At 36.6% G+C, this 16,035-nt stretch overlaps 1 long non-coding RNA gene across 1 annotated transcript in view; it reads left to right on the top strand.

The window, feature by feature from the left end:
* The window catches only part of LOC105858091 (uncharacterized), a 102,302-nt gene that overhangs the window by 17,947 nt on the left and 68,320 nt on the right, over nucleotides 1-16,035 (top strand). Inside the window, exon 3 of the long non-coding RNA XR_012921023.1 lies at nucleotides 14,950-15,130. This is a non-coding gene — a long non-coding RNA (uncharacterized LOC105858091). The remainder of the gene's footprint in view (nucleotides 1-14,949; nucleotides 15,131-16,035) is intronic.

Here is a 16,035-nt window from a genome sequence, read left to right as displayed (position 1 = left end):
ATTTTCCACGTACCTAATTTCTCCCTATTGCTATTTATCCTTCATTTTGCTGCCAGAGTTATCTTTATAAAATGGATTGCCAAATTTATTTATAATAAGTAGATAATAAATATTTTAGGCTTTGCTGGTCATGTGGTCTCTGTGGCAACTATTCAGCCCTGCCATTGTAGCATGTTAGTTTCCATAAACAATACATAAATAAATGGATGTATATATATTCCAATAAAATTTTATTTGTAAAAATGTCATGGGCCAAGGGCCATGGTTGCTGATTCCTGCTCCACAACAGAAATTGAATCATGTATCTCCCCTCTCTATTTTTTGGAGAACCTAGTATTCACCATCCTTCTAAATCTGGCATCATCCTTAATTTACCTCTTAAGGGCAGTTGTCTCAAACTCTGAAGTTCTACTCTGTATTCTGACTTGTTCCAGATGACTCTATCATTGTACAGTTAATACAAAAGCTCAAAATAAATACATCTATTTATAAATAATTAAGACAAAATCTAATACTCTAAGTGGGAGAATGGGCAAAGGGTATGAATAAGCAATTCACAAATTAAATGTTCAAAAAGTATTCATAAAAATGTTTAACTTCATTAATAAGTGAAAGTAAATTAAAATTATGCATCTTGGCCTGTAAAATTGGCAATTTAATCCATAATAACATCCAGAGTTGGCTACTATATGGATTAATGCTATACAAATAGTCCCTACTTTACAGTAGTTCGAGTTACTATTTTCCAACTTCATAGGATGGGTTTATCAGTTCATAACCCTACTGTAGAGGAGCATATTAAAGGTACTTTTGGTAGAAATAGAGAATATGTTAATAAAAACTTCACAAGAAAATTTTTTAATAAATATTAATGCCTGTGGCCCAGCAATTCCATTTTTAGGAATTGTTCATAAAGAAATTATCATGAAAGAATGTAACATAATGATTTAGCTGCAGGGATATTTATCACAATGTTATTTAAAATACCAAAATACTTAGAATAACAAATATTCAACAATATATGCTTGCTTAAAAAAGTATAGCTGTTAAAAATGATGTAGAAAGACCAAGTAGGGTTTATTCCAGAAATGCAAATCTACTTTAACATTTAAAAATCAGTCAGTGTGAGCAAGGCATGGTGGTTCCCACCTGTAATCCCAGCACTTTGGGAGATCACTTGAAGCCAGGAGTTTGAGATCAGCCTGGGCAACATAATGAGACTCCAGCTCTGAAAATAAACTTTAAAAATTAGCTTGGCCCTGGTGTCACATGCCTGTAATCCTGGCTATTCAGGAAGCTGAGCCAGGAGAATCGCTTGAGCCCAGGAGTTCAAGGCTGCAATGAGCTATGATCATGCCACTGCACTCCAGCCTGGGCAACAGAGCAAGACTCCATCTCTTAAAAAAAACAGTCAATCTAAATCACCACATAGACTAAAGGAAGATTTTCCCCCTAAGACTAGTAACAAGACAAAGATACCTATCAACACATGGTCTATTGTACTGGAGTTCCTAATTAGTGTAATAAGGCAGAATAAAGAAATAAAAGGCATAATGATTGTAAATAAAGAAGTAAAAACATTATTGAATGATGTCACGACTATGTATGTAGAAAATCCAAAGAAGTCAATAAACAAACTACTAGAATGAATAAGTGAAGTTAGCACTGGACACAAGGTTTAATATACAAAAATTAATTTTTTCTACATATTAATACTATTAACATAAATTTAATACAATTAAAAAGCAATTTTGTTACTATAACTACTAACACGCAATGTAATTTTCTTCATTTGACAAAAATGCATTACTAATGGGAAAAACTGGGTGAGAAGTATACTAGAATCTGTATTATCTTTCCAACATTTCTATAAATCTAAAATGTTTCCAAACTAAAAAGTTTATTGAAAACAGACTCCCCAGATCAACAAATAAACAAAAAACAACACCATTGACAATAGCCACAAAACCCCTCAAATACCTAGGGAAAATGTAACAAAATATATTTAAGACTTCTCATTTAAAACTATAAAATATTGCTGAGAGAAATTAAAGAAGACCTAAGCAAGTGGAGGTAGTATATTATGTTCATGTACTGGAAGATTCAATATTGTTAATATGTCAATTATCCCCATATTGATCTCTATGTAGATTCAATGCAATTTATTTGCAAGTTAAAGCAGACTTTTTTTCAGGAATTGAAACACTAATTCTAAAATGGATTTAGATAGAAATGCAAAGGACATTGGATAGTTGACAATCTTGAAGAAAAAGAACTAAGTTGGAGGACTCATGCCTTTATTTTTCTTCTTTTGAAGTATAATATACAAAAAACTTGGCATTATTACTGTATACAATTTGATGAATTTGGACATATGCATACACCTGTGAAATCACCACCACAATCAAGGTAATAGATATATACATCACCTCTAGAAGTTCCTGGTGGATTTTTGTTGTTGTTTCTTTGCATTTTTTTTATGAGTATGTAGAAAGAACACTGAACATGAAATTTACTCCCTTAGCAAAGTTTTAAGTGCACAAAACAGTATTGTTAATTATTGGCACTATTTTGTACAGCAAATTTCTAGAACTTGTTCATCTTGCATTACTGAAACTTTATACTCATTGAACAACTTCCCATTTCCCCCATCCTCCAGCCCCAGCAACCACGATTCTATTCTCTTCTTCTATGAGTTTGACTATTTTAGAGACCTCATTTAAGTATAATCATACAGTATTTGTCCTTCTGTGATTTCCTTATTTTACTTAGCATAATTCTTTCAGTATTCATCCATATTGTTAAAAAATGGCAGGATTTTCTTGTTTTTTTTAAGGCTAAATAATATATATATGTACCATTTTTATTCATTAATTGATGGACATTTAGTTTATTTTCTTATCTTAGCTATTGTGAATAATGCTGCAATGAACATGGGAGTGCAGATATCTCTTCACAATCCTGTCATCCATTCCTTTGAAAATATACCTAGAAGTGGGATTGTGGGATCATATGGTAGTTCTATTTTTAAGTTTTTGAGAAATTTCCATACTGTTTTCCACAAGGGCTGTACTAATTTATTTCTCAATCAACAGTGTATAAGGATTCCCTTTTCTCCACATCCTCACCAAACAAAACTTGTTACCTTTTATCTTTTTGATAATAGCCATTCTAACAAATGTGAGGTGATATCTCATTGTGGTTCTAATTTGCATTTCCCTGATGATTAGAGATGTTGTGTACCTTTTCATATGCCATCTGAATAGAAAAAATGGACCTGATTTCTAATTATTGCTATATTACAGAGATGCTTTCATTATAAAAAATTATTCAGTGCCAACTCTGTGCCAGGCATTGAGGTAATTAGAATTTGAGTATATATCAGGGAATAAATTTACCAATGTCCCCATGCTTGTGGAATCATAAACTTAAATCTAATCAGGGGAGATCATCAATAAGAAAACAAACAAAAATGTAACCAAAGTGTTAAAAAAAAAACATTTATCTGGTGTTGGGCAGGTGGGGAGGGGGAAGAAGGGATGGGTATATACATACATAGTGAGTGTGATTAGCACCATCTGGGGGATAGACACACTTGAAGCTCTGACTCGAGGGGGGAGGGGAGGCAAGGGCAATGTATGTAACCTTAACATTTGTACCCCCATCATATGCTGAAATAATAATAATAAAAAAAGAATCAGGACTGCTGTTCAACAGCAGAAGATATGGGTTCAGGACAATCAATACTTTTTTATCATTGAAATAGGGGTGATTTAATAAGGAGAGAGGCTAGAAGGATCAGAATCCTTGAGAAGCTGTTGGGACAAGGGATCCAGGATATAAGTGGAAAAATTGCCTCTCTTAGAAGAGGAACTCTTTTCAACCTCTCTTTTTGATGGAGGAGGGAAAATGGTTCAGTGGCAGGTATGCTTAATGATTTGGTCCTGGGAAGATGAGAATGCTTCCATATGGTAGTTCCATACTCTTAATAAAGTATGGAGCAAGTACACCTGCTAAGTGATAAAGGTAGAAGACATGAAGTAGGAGATTGTAGAGAAAAGGAACAAATTGATATGATCATCCTGGGAGCATAAAAGCAAGCATAAGAGAAATATAGCAAGACTTCTGGGTTGTATCGAGATTCAAATTATGTCCTGAGTGATTTCTGTTACAAACACTTTTCTGCTTAGATGCACATAGAAAGTCTGAAGCAAAGTAAGTTCATCCATGGATTGGGGGTTTGTAAAATGAGCCCAAGTGAGGGAAAGAAGGAACTGGAAGTTGAAGGTATTTCAAAGAGGCAACTAATTGATGATGATGATGGCATCTGTGCTGAACAAGATGGGAAGTAATGAAGGAAAGGAACTGATCAATACTAAGAAGATAGTGCGATGAAAGGATTGAATGTCCCCACATTGAAGAACTATGTAGTTGTATGGAGTTCTCACATTAATGAGCTGAATGCATAGGGAGCTGTAGAGGGAAAGTTAGATGTTTTTATTTGAATTTTTTGAAAGAGGATTTTTTTTTTAAGACATGAAAAGGTCTAGGGTTTGACACAGAATAGATGATTGAAGTGGAAAAAGGAAAATGCCATTGGAATATGGAAGTAAATAAACTGAGAAGCTGTGAGTTTTTGAGTCATCCACTTAGGTATGAAAATCACCAAGGATAAAGGAAGGAAATGAGGTAGAATGGAATACTCTTTGCCAGTAAGAGAAGACTTTGGTGAATGCAGAGGTGTTACTAGGATGTTGGCAAAAGATAGTAAAAAGGAGTAAATCCAGTGGTTAATCCAGATGACAAAAGCACCAGAATAACAGTGTAGGAGGAAAGGGGTGAGACCATTTGGAAGGAACAATGAGTGGGAGCAAGAAATGCCCCTGTCTCAACTCCTGGCTCTGACGTTCCCCCATGGCCCAGGTAGGTTTCAATTTAGGCCAGGAGGTGATGGGAATATTTGAAGCAAAGGGGACTTCTACTCACAGATTAGAGTCAAAAGAGATAGTAGAAGGGTTTGCTTGGGAAGGGAGCAAAGTAGAAAGGATAACAGAATTTGTGGGAAAAAGAATGACTTAGAGAAGTTGGAACTCCTGCAGATTAGTGAGGTACACTGGGATGTGAAGCATGATGGGCTTGGACCTGAGAGTCTCACCTTGTAATACTCTTGGTGATATATGCAGCTTTAGAACTCATAGTTATTCTCACAGCAGCTGAGAATTCTAGACTCCTCCGCCACATTCAGCTCCATTACCTTGGACAAGGTGCTAAACCTGTCATCTATGCAATGAGGAATTTGTCTAGATAACTTCTTAAACTTCTTCAGGTATTTTAAGTATCTGAGAGTAAAAAAATGAGGTCGTGCTACTTGTATGTTCCCAGTATTAGAAATAAATATTCATCTTTCAAATCAATGATGTATCAGGAGCTAATATTAGGAAGAATGAGAAATATATGACAGTTTATACATCTGTTACATTTGATTTCAAAGCATGTTTAATGATCTCAACAAAACAGATAAGAGACAACAATTCAGCATATTTTAGAGATTATGCCTTCCTGGTAAAGCAAATACATTTTGCAATTCATACGTATGAATTAATAATTGATTTATGGTCTCTCAAATGCTAAACAGTAAAGTTAAAATTGAATTGCCAAACCTTATCTATCACTTTTATTCTATTTTTTGGTCCCCTCCATCCAATCTGTATTATTAACCATAATATTGTTATTATAACAATGGGATAATGTGTGAATGAGACACTTAAAAGTATACAATCATAATTGGTGAAAGCATTGAGTTAGTATAGGATCATTCAATCAATAGTGAAGATGTTTCTTCAGAGTTAATTTTTTATACTTAGACTCATTTCCTATTGACCTGCTTTGTTGAATTGATGGATCAGTTAGTTCAATGCTGTAACCACACCAATAGCCTACTGCTTAAAAACTGCCTATTTCAATCCAAATAGTGGAACAACTTTGGTTGAATCCAACAATGAATCTTACTAGCTGAGGAGCTTGTCTTGAGGTCTTCCTATTTCTGAGTTCTGTGTCCTGGCAGGTGTTTTGTTGAATGTCTTAGATTCTTTACAAAAAAAGGTCTCTGAGGGAAAAAACAGCACAGCCTGAGCTTGATTGGGAAAGGATATTATATAAAATCAAAAGAGGATAATGTGGACATTACATAATCACGTATTTGCAGTAAAAATGCTATATATTGGAGCTAAAATCCTTATATATGTGAATTAATTTTACTCAACTAGGCAAAAAGTTAAAATTTTCAAATATTTCAGTAGTTAAAAAATATTTTGCATACATATGAAAGTGGTTCATAAATGTCTTTATCTTGTGATAGTACATGTAATTTTAAATTTTTGTATTTCAGAAATATGGCATATTAGCTTATTTCATCCTAGCTATTATACCTTATAGTTTGGGTAATTGGCCACTAGATGGCAGAACAGTGATGTGAATAAAGGTCACAAAACACAATAAATGGATATTTTATAGGCATAGATAATTTTAAAAACCAACACATGAAATTCCTCCCAACACAGTTTAAAAGCACAAGTTGAGCACATACTATGTATTAGGATTTTTGTGAGTGCTGGAAATGCAAGATACATATTGCATGATCTCTGCCACCGCAGAGATGCTAGTCCTGTAGCCAGAAATATGTACGGGATTTTGGGGTTTTTTTTAAGCACTATAATAAAATCTGATAAATGATATTATAGATTTATTTATTTCAAATTATAAAAGGGACATAGGAGCTATTACGATTAGTTTAGACTGTGACATCTTCAATTGTTATGGATAAAGGGCAATATAAAATTTAGAGTGAGATTTTCTTTAAAATTAGTTTGCTAATCTAATCTTTACTTCTAATCCAGTGCTTCTCAACCAGGGATAGCTTTGCCCCCCGGGGGATATTAGGCAATGTCTGGAGACATCTCTGTTTGTCATATTTGTGGAAAGGGTGCTACTGGCATTTGGTGGGTAGAGGTCCAGGATGTTGTTAAACAGCCTACAATGTACAGGGCAGGCCTCTACAATTAAAAAAATAAACAAACAAAAAAACCCATCTGTCTCAAATGTCAATGCTGCCAAGGTATTGTAAATATAGGCAAATGTATTCAGAGCTTAAAATTGAACAGGAGAACACCAGTCCAAGTTCATTATTTAAGAATGAGTTAGGATTGGGCCATGAAAGTGAAAGATTTTGTCTCAAGATCAGAAGCTGATGAGATCTGATGTTTGCAAAGAAACACTAGAAATGACACCTTGGATTGTGGATATTTGAGCAAGCCCATATAACAGCATTTTTTGTGCCACAGTTAGAGTTAGGACAACAAAAGCTTGATTTTTGCCTTGGCAAATAAGGGCTAGTGAGTGTGGAATAGTGGCCCCATCAGTACTGTGGAACATGTATTAAGAGAAAAGGAATCGGTCTCAACTTTTGCATTTACTAGCTGGGCAACTCATTTTACCCTCTAATTTTCCATTCCTTTAAAACAGGGAAACTTGATGAAAGAATTAGAAATGTATGTTAAATGCCTAGGACATAAAAGTTGCTTCATAAGTGATATTTAACATTATTGAGATATTGTTGAAGTCCTAATTATACCTCTCCTTCCATGATTGTCCCCTTTTGAAAAATTAGTTAGGGTACAACTATATTGCATAATATTGAAAATAGGAAAACATATGAATTGTGGGATGGGAAAGGAAAAGTGAATGACAAAACACAAACAAAACTTTTGCAAGGCATCACTGGGTGAAGTTTTGAAAGCTGAGTCAGAATCACCAAAATCTCTGAACAACATTCCTTTGTGTTAGGGAAGAGATAGATGATATTTCCATGAGTGGGCGAGGGGACTGAGAGGAGCGGAGTATGCTGCTGTGTTTAATTAGCCAAACACAACCTGGTTAAATCCAACTCTCTGCTGCTCCTGCACCTACCTACACAGTGGAACGGAATGCAGCACACAATGATGCTGACTGCTGTCACCTGTACTCATGACCACTAACTAACTACCCTTCACAGGATATACCGTGCTACCCTGCAGCGATGCTATATATCTCAAACCATACTCTCCTAGTTGGTTACTTTATGCTTTCTGAACCTCTCTCTGCAGATACCTCCTTCACCATAATCACTCTTAGCTGATGACCTTGGTCCTACTTGATTGACAAAATGGGAGACTTTAAAGGAGAACTTCCATGAACTTTTCCACATCATCTCCTTATTTCCTCAATGAGTACCCATTCTCTCTACCTTCTTTCTTGCTACTAAGAATGAATTTGAACTGTCCCTACCTTGGCTAACGCTGACCCCTCACTGACGCACTGTATGCCGTCCTTTTTCACCTACAAACACATGTCTCCAGCAGTTCTCACCTTTCTTTTCAATTACAATCATTCTTTCTCTTTGGATTATTCCCATCAGCATACTGGCTGCTGTTATTTCTTCTATCTTTAAAAAATTTTTATTACTGTGCTGGTTTTATTTTGCTTCTTCCCTTTAATAAAGAACCCTTAAAAATTCTTTATAGTGATTGGCTCTATTTTCTATACTCAAGAGAGAGTTCATTCTCTCTTGAATTCAATCCATTAGGCTTTCATCACCACTGCTCCACAAAATCTGCTTTTATTAAGATCACCAATGCAATTTGTATAATTAAATCTAATGTCAGCTCTCAAACCTCATCTTCCTTGACCTGCTAATATGTGGCACTTGACATAGTTGGTTACATTCTCCTACTTAAAACATTTTCTTTTCAGACCTCTGATAGCCATGGGTTCGGCAGCCACAGATTCAGCCAACCCATGATCAAAAATATTTGGAAAGGCTGGGCACGGTGGCTCACGCCTATAATCCTAGCACTCTGGGAGGCCGAGGCAAGTGGATTATTTGAGCTCAGGAGTTCAAGACCAGCCTGAGCAAGAGTGAGACTCCATCTCAATTAAAAAAAAAAATGGAAAGAAACCAATAAAAATATGACAATAAAAAGTAACACAAATAAGGCCGGGCGCTGTGGCTCACGCCTGTAATCCTAGCTCTTGGGAGGCCGAGGCGGGCGGATTGCTCAAGGTCAGGAGTTCAAAACCAGCCTGAGCAAGAGCGAGACCCCGTCTCTACTATAAACAGAAAGAAATTAATTGGCCAACTGATATATATATATAAAAAAAAAATTAGCCGGGCATAGCGGCGCATGCCTGTAGTCCCAGCTACTCGGGAGGCTGAGGCAGAAGGATCACTCGAGCCCAGGAGTTTGAGGTTGCTGTGAGCTAGGCTGACGCCACGGCACTCACTCTAGCCTGGACAACAAAGTGAGACTCTGTCTCAAAAAAAAAAAAAAAAAAAAGTAACACAAATAAAGAAACAATACAGTATAGCTACTGTTAACATAACATTTACATTGTATTAGGTATTTTAAGTAATCTAGAGATGATATAAAGTATATGGGAAGATGTGTATAGGTTATATGCAAGTCCTACATTTTATATAAAGACTTCAGCATCTGTGGATTTTGGTAACCTCAGGGGCAGCAGGAACCAATCCCCCACTGATACTTATGACTATACTTGGTTTCCTAGATATCACACTTTTCTGGCTTTCTTTCTACTTTGTCTGGTTGCTCCTTCTCAATCTCCTTTGCTCTCCCTGTACACTCTCCCTCTCCCAGCCTCAACACTTTGTAATGCCCAATACTTAGTCTGCAGACCCCTTCTCTTTCGTATCTGTACTCAATCCCTTAGTGCTTTAATCCAATCCTCTGGTTTTAACACATGGAATTCCACACTAGAAAAAAAAAATTTCCTTGGGGCCACTGTGTTTTATTATGAAAATAGAATAAAAACTTAGAAAACAAAATGATCTTTTCTTATTGAATGAAAAATGTGTTACTTTTTATTGTTTTCTGTGTGTGTTATATGCAACTTGAAAAATAGCTCATGTGGCTCCCAAGGTGAAGAGATATGTGACTTACATAATGCTTCACAAGGCCCCGGGCTCAAAACTAGTATGAGTTAGATACAACTCACATGACATTTAATGTGTTAAATACCATGTGCTGATGATTTCCAGATTTATATTTCTAGCTTGAACCTGTATCCTGAATTCTAGGCTTGTTGATAAAATTTCCTCTTCAGCATCTTCAGGTGGAGGTTTAATAGCCATCTCAAAATTAATACATCTAACACTAAACTTTTTATATACAAACCCTCAAACATGTTCATCTCAGTTAATGAAAACTCCATTTTTCTAGTTGCTTAGGCCAAAACTTTAGAGTAATACTTAATGCCTCTCACTTTTGTTTTAATCACATCTCACACCTGATCTGTTAGCAAGTCCCATTGCCTGGGTCTATTTTCAATTATACCCCAAATCTGTCTCATGTGTCCACTTCTCACTATGTGTGCTATTACCATTCTGGTACAAGTTGTTCTCCCCTCACCTAGATTATTGCAATGATGTCTCTGTTGGTCTTCCTTACTCTTCTTTGGTCCCCTTACCCCAGTCTGTTTTTTACACAGAAGCCAGAATAATCCTCTTAAACACTTAGATCATATTACCTCTTTGCTCAAACTCTTTAATTATTTCCATTCTCAACCAGAATTAAAGCTAAACTCCTAACTGTGACTAAAAGATCCTGTGTGATCTAATTTCCCATCAACTCTCAGACCTTACCTTTTGTTACTATTCTCTTGCTCACTTAGCTCCAGCCATGTAGCCTCATCACTGTTTCTTAAATATTTCTGGTACAGTCTTGCCTCAATTTCTTTGTTCTTGTTCTCTCTGCTTTTCTCCTAGATGTCCTTGTTGTTCCCTTCCTCTTTCCCTTGAGTCCTTTACTCAAATGCCATCTTCTCAGTGAAGCCACTTTTGGCCACTTAATCTAAAATTTTATAGCCTTCTTTTAATATTTTCTTTACTCCCCATCTCTGCTTTAGTTTTTTTTTCCTTAACACTTATCACTCTAAATACTGTATTATCTGTGTGTTTATTCTGCTTAATTTCAATCTCTCCTCTCCAAGAGGACAGGAATTTTTGTCTGTTTTATTAATTGTCATAATGCCAGTACCTAGAACAGCACCTGCCACATAGTATGTACTCAATAAATATTTGTTCAGTTGAGTTTTGAATGCCTGTTTGTTGAATGAACATTGAATGAATATGGTAACTCCATAACCATCCACTGTGAAGAAGAAGGTTAGAGCATATACGAAAATCTCTTACAGCTAAGGAATTTGGCAAGTGATATAAAAAGTATTTAATTTCAGAGGCATTAAAGTTACTCTGAATCCTCCAGAGCCATCACTGATGAGCAGGGATAAGATAAGCATTGCCATATGGCTAGATAAAAGATAGAAAAACTAGAAAATTCAGTTCTCCTATGGACATGTCATGGAAGACAGGGCTATCCCTCTTATGGACTTACGGAACACTATTTGTTTCCAGGTTTCGTGACTGATATTTTGGTTACTGATTGCTGAATAAAATGAACACCCCAAAACTTAATGGCAGAAAATAACATTTTATTATGGCTTGTGAATCCATGGCTTGACCAGGCAGTTCTGCGCTACATGGTACTGCCCACTGGGACAGGATCAGTCATCTGGAGGACTGACCAAGAGCTCAGCTACAGCTCTCAGGCAGGAGCCTCTCCACATTGAGCTTCAAGTCATGGTGGCTGGGTTCCTAGAGTAAGCATTTCAAGAAATGGGAAGTAGAATCTGCTAGATCAGTTAAAGGCTAGGCCCATAACAGGCACAGCATCACTTCTGTTGTATCCTATTGGTTAGAGCAGTCACAAGCCCAGCCCAGAGACAGTGGAAGGGTGATTACAGAAGAAATGTGGTTCGTTGGAGGTTGCCACATTAACCATTTACAACCATACTTGGGTACTTTTGGACACCTCTAGAACACTGATATTCATTGCTTAGGCCTACTTCTGATTTTAGCTGTAGCTATGGTATATCCTTCTATGCAAGCTCAGACTGACTTTGCCTTTCCCACCTCAAGTGAGAGCCAGTATTTTCATGCTTTCTGCCCCAAGTCCTTCCCTGATGCATGGGAACCTGAAAGTACAGGTGAGCTAACTACCAGGACATCCTTAAACCAATGGGAGACAGGCACTGGTGGATAGATACTTAAGTCTCCTGTCCTTCAGGAAGACCATTCTGGGAAGCATGTATGCTTCTCAGTAGGTCTTGATGAATTGTGTTCCTTTTTACCATATTGAGAACTTTGGTAATGAACCCTCACACTTGCTTTTCCTATTTTCTGAGTGAATTTTCCTTGGTCCCTCACTGTTATGTCCTGGGATCACTAGTCAAATAAACGACCTGTACCAAAGATCTTCTCTCTGACTCTTCTCCTGGGGGGGAGACAAACTTGGAGAAGTAATATTTTGTCAAGTAACAATAAAAACCCTTTCTTACTCCATTTAAAGAATAAGGCCCAAAGTTGCGACTTACAGAAATGGTTGAACTTGTGACTGCAAGTTCTAGTCTTAACCATTTTTGTAAAAGGTCTTACAGTCTGAGGAATGGACATGGGCTTCAGTGTATCAAGCTCAGGGAGGTGAGGGGAAGGTTTTAGTCTCTGTCAATTGGAAGACCAACTTGAGAGGATTACTGATTCTGTGTTGGACATTCCTATAAAGAAATAGGATTATTCCAGTATACTTAGAAATGGTGCATTAAATATGCATATAGCTTTTCTTATTCAAGATAAAGTATGCCTTACTAGAAAGATACTATTTCCTTAGGAAAGGTGACTATTGCAAATTTTCCTTTTTGAGAAAATAAAATATTCAGTACCCAGAGAGTTTAAATGTGTTTTATAATCTTAGGTCTAGCACCTTGGATTCAGCAAGTAATTCAATGTTCAACTGGAAAAACAAGTTTTTATGCAAATTTCGGAGGAGTTTTAATGTGTATGTGTGTATATTTACACCAGTAGTTGAATTTATATTTAAATTAATATATATTTGAAGTAACGTATTAAAAATATATTTTCTCTTATAATCTATACCTTCTTTCTTCAATAAGTAATTTATAGCAGCATATAACAATACATAAAATGTCATTAAATGGGATATATTAGAACTGGAATAAGAGAAGAAAGAGTAACCAGGGTGTGATGCAAAGCAGATGTGTACTCAGTTATACGTGGCCTTTGTCCTACCTCCTCCATTTGAGGTGAGTTACACAAATACCTGCAGAGGGCTAAAGTTCTCCCCCAAATATAATTTTAGATCAGTTCTAGCATGCAGATGAACATAAAATAGAATCCAAAAGTTCTGCTCAGTGTAGCATGGCAACAATTGATTTAGCTTGAAAACAATTTAAAGCAGCATAACTTGGATGCTCTATTCAGAAAACAACCACAAAAACAAAAATTTTTTAAACTGTCATTTTAACAGCCATAGATTATCTAACTTTGAGCAGCTCTACTTCCTCACATACTCTCCAAGGAAATGCCCTATTTGTTAAATGTTCACAAAGATAACTAACTGAGATAACTTGTTATATTGGCTTGTTGTTTATAAACTAGTTAAAAGTTCTGGGACATTCTCCAAAAAGCAATTATTTTCACATTTAAAAAGTTCATCTGTAACTCGGTTTTCTGGCAATAATGAACTTACAGAGTCAAGTGTTTGTTCAAGCCACTTATGAGTCAAGATAATAATATAACCACATCATTGGTCTATAAACAATATTTATCTTTCTGTTCTATATGAGTCTGTGTCCAACTCATCTGAATGTGGCATATGATCATTTAGAATCAAGTTACAAAGAATAGTAGGGGTAATAATTATGCTTTAACCTTGTAGAATATTTTAACTGTTTTATCAGAAAACCATTTTTGATAAATTTAAGGATTGTTCTAGGCTACTGTTCTAGTGAAAAAATAACTTAAATTTATTTTGTTGTTATATGATCTTTAAAAAGATATGTTTAATCAGCTATCAATTATCTGAGCAGATGCAGGTTAACATTTATAAACACATAGGATTTTTCCAAATTTTAATTTATCTAGGTCGAACCTATAATGTCCCCTTGACACCAACTCAAGAAGCTTGGTATTACCTCTTTCTTCCTTCCTTTTATCAACTCACCCCAATCCTCCAAACTGTCATTCCAGCTCTAGAACTTTGCTTCTTTTTCAGTTTGTACCAGCTTAATAGCAATGGCCTTAGGTAAATCATGTAACCTTTCCCAGTCTGATTCCTCAGCTGAATGTACCGACTTCATAGTGTTGTGTTAAGGATTAAGTGAGTTAATTTAATATGAATACATGCATACATAAGAGTGTGTAATACTAGGTGCTCTCTGAGTGCTTGTTGCTGGTACTGTGGTGACTGCCATGGTGGGATGCTTTCTGAGCATCCATGCCTGGAGGATTGGGTTGATCTCTGCCTGAACCAGAGCCTGTGTCTATGGAGTTAAAGGTGAGGGAGATCTGAATCCCTTTCCTTTCCTCCTTTCAAGATTCGGTACCAATTGAGGATAGACATAAGAATGCAGCCGTGCTGAGACACTGAGAAAATGTGGATGAAACTGGAAGTTCGAGTCCCTGGGGCTGCCTTTGTTGTGGGCACTTGAGGCGGCACAACTCGCTATGAGCCAAAAGCTGTGCAAGGTGAAGGGTGCCGCTCTGAGTCCAGATATTAGTTTTACATGCTAAAAATTAAAGCTAAAAGTGCTCCTGTTGCCGCTGTAGAAGCTGGGCTTTTTTCTTTTCTGCACAAGGTTAGAATTCTGCTCTTCTTTGGCTAACAAAAATTGAGTGTAAACCAATTTGACTGATGTGTTAATCTGATATCACTCCCCTATTTACTAATTGTGTATGAGCTAAATCACATTACAGAAATGTATGTAGCAGAAGAAAATATCCTGAGATGGTAGGATTCATTTTTGCTCTTTTATTTTAAGGTTAAACCTGAATGTCAGTCATTTGCTCCTCCTGGAATACAGCAAGTGGAAGCAGACCCTGTGCCTCAGCAACTGCAGGTGGAGTCCTGCAGACCTACCAACCATGGGAGGGTACAGGCACACACAGGTGATCAGCTCTGCCTGGTGTCCATGGAGTAAAATAAGTTAAAACACACACAAGGTAAACCATGTGTCCAGTGTTTTCACTCTACTGGTGTTTTTTTTTTTATATAATACATATATTTTTAATATCTTCTGTGGCAGCCTCCAGCCATGCTGAGCTGTCTTCCTGGGCAGTCTAAATTTTCTCTAAGATATTAATTATTATTCTGTTTTTGTTGGTTTGTTTTTTAGTGTGCTGACCACCACGTTTTGAATGGTCTGCTCATATTCTCTTTTATCATAAGCTCTGATAATTCTACCAAGCAATTTGTTTTGAGCAACACTTATATTTTACTGGATGGTAGAAACACACATGCATGCACCCACATACATCTCTCATTTGACGAAAACTGCAGCATATCAAGAGAATGTGGAGAATAGGAGCCTCCCTGCTTGGTCTTAACTACTTGGTCTGTTTACTCTATGGAAGCCAGAAGTAACAAAGAATTCTGATTCTTTCTAACTTGCAAGGAACACGGTAAAGAGTAAGTGAAAGATCTAGAAGAAAGGCCATGCATGAACTCTGACCTGTGATGACATCATGGTTAGGAATGTGGACTCTATAGTCCAGCTCCCTGGGTTCAAATCCTGGCTCCTCCACTGACCAGCTCCGTGACCTGGGAAAATAAACCCCATTTTCCTTCTGGAAAAACAGAGGTGCTATTAATGAGTATGTATGTCCTGATTATGTTGCAAGAATTTAGAGAAATAATCCATATCTAGGAGGTTGAAGGATAGTCCTGAAAAGGTATATCCACATCCTAATTCCCAGAACCCACAAAGGCTACCTTATTTAGAGAAAAGGTCTTTGCAGGTATAATTTTCTTGAGGTAAGGGGGTTACCCTGGATTATCTGGGTAGGCCCTAAATCCAATGACATGTGTCCTTGTAAGAGTGAGGTAGAAGAAGATTAAACAAAAGAGG

This window comes from Microcebus murinus, chromosome 9 (assembly GCF_040939455.1).
Source record: "Microcebus murinus isolate Inina chromosome 9, M.murinus_Inina_mat1.0, whole genome shotgun sequence".
Taxonomy (NCBI): domain Eukaryota; kingdom Metazoa; phylum Chordata; class Mammalia; order Primates; family Cheirogaleidae; genus Microcebus; species Microcebus murinus.
The sequence above is the reverse complement of the archived record's forward strand: the minus strand, read 5'-3'. Positions and strand labels throughout refer to the sequence as shown.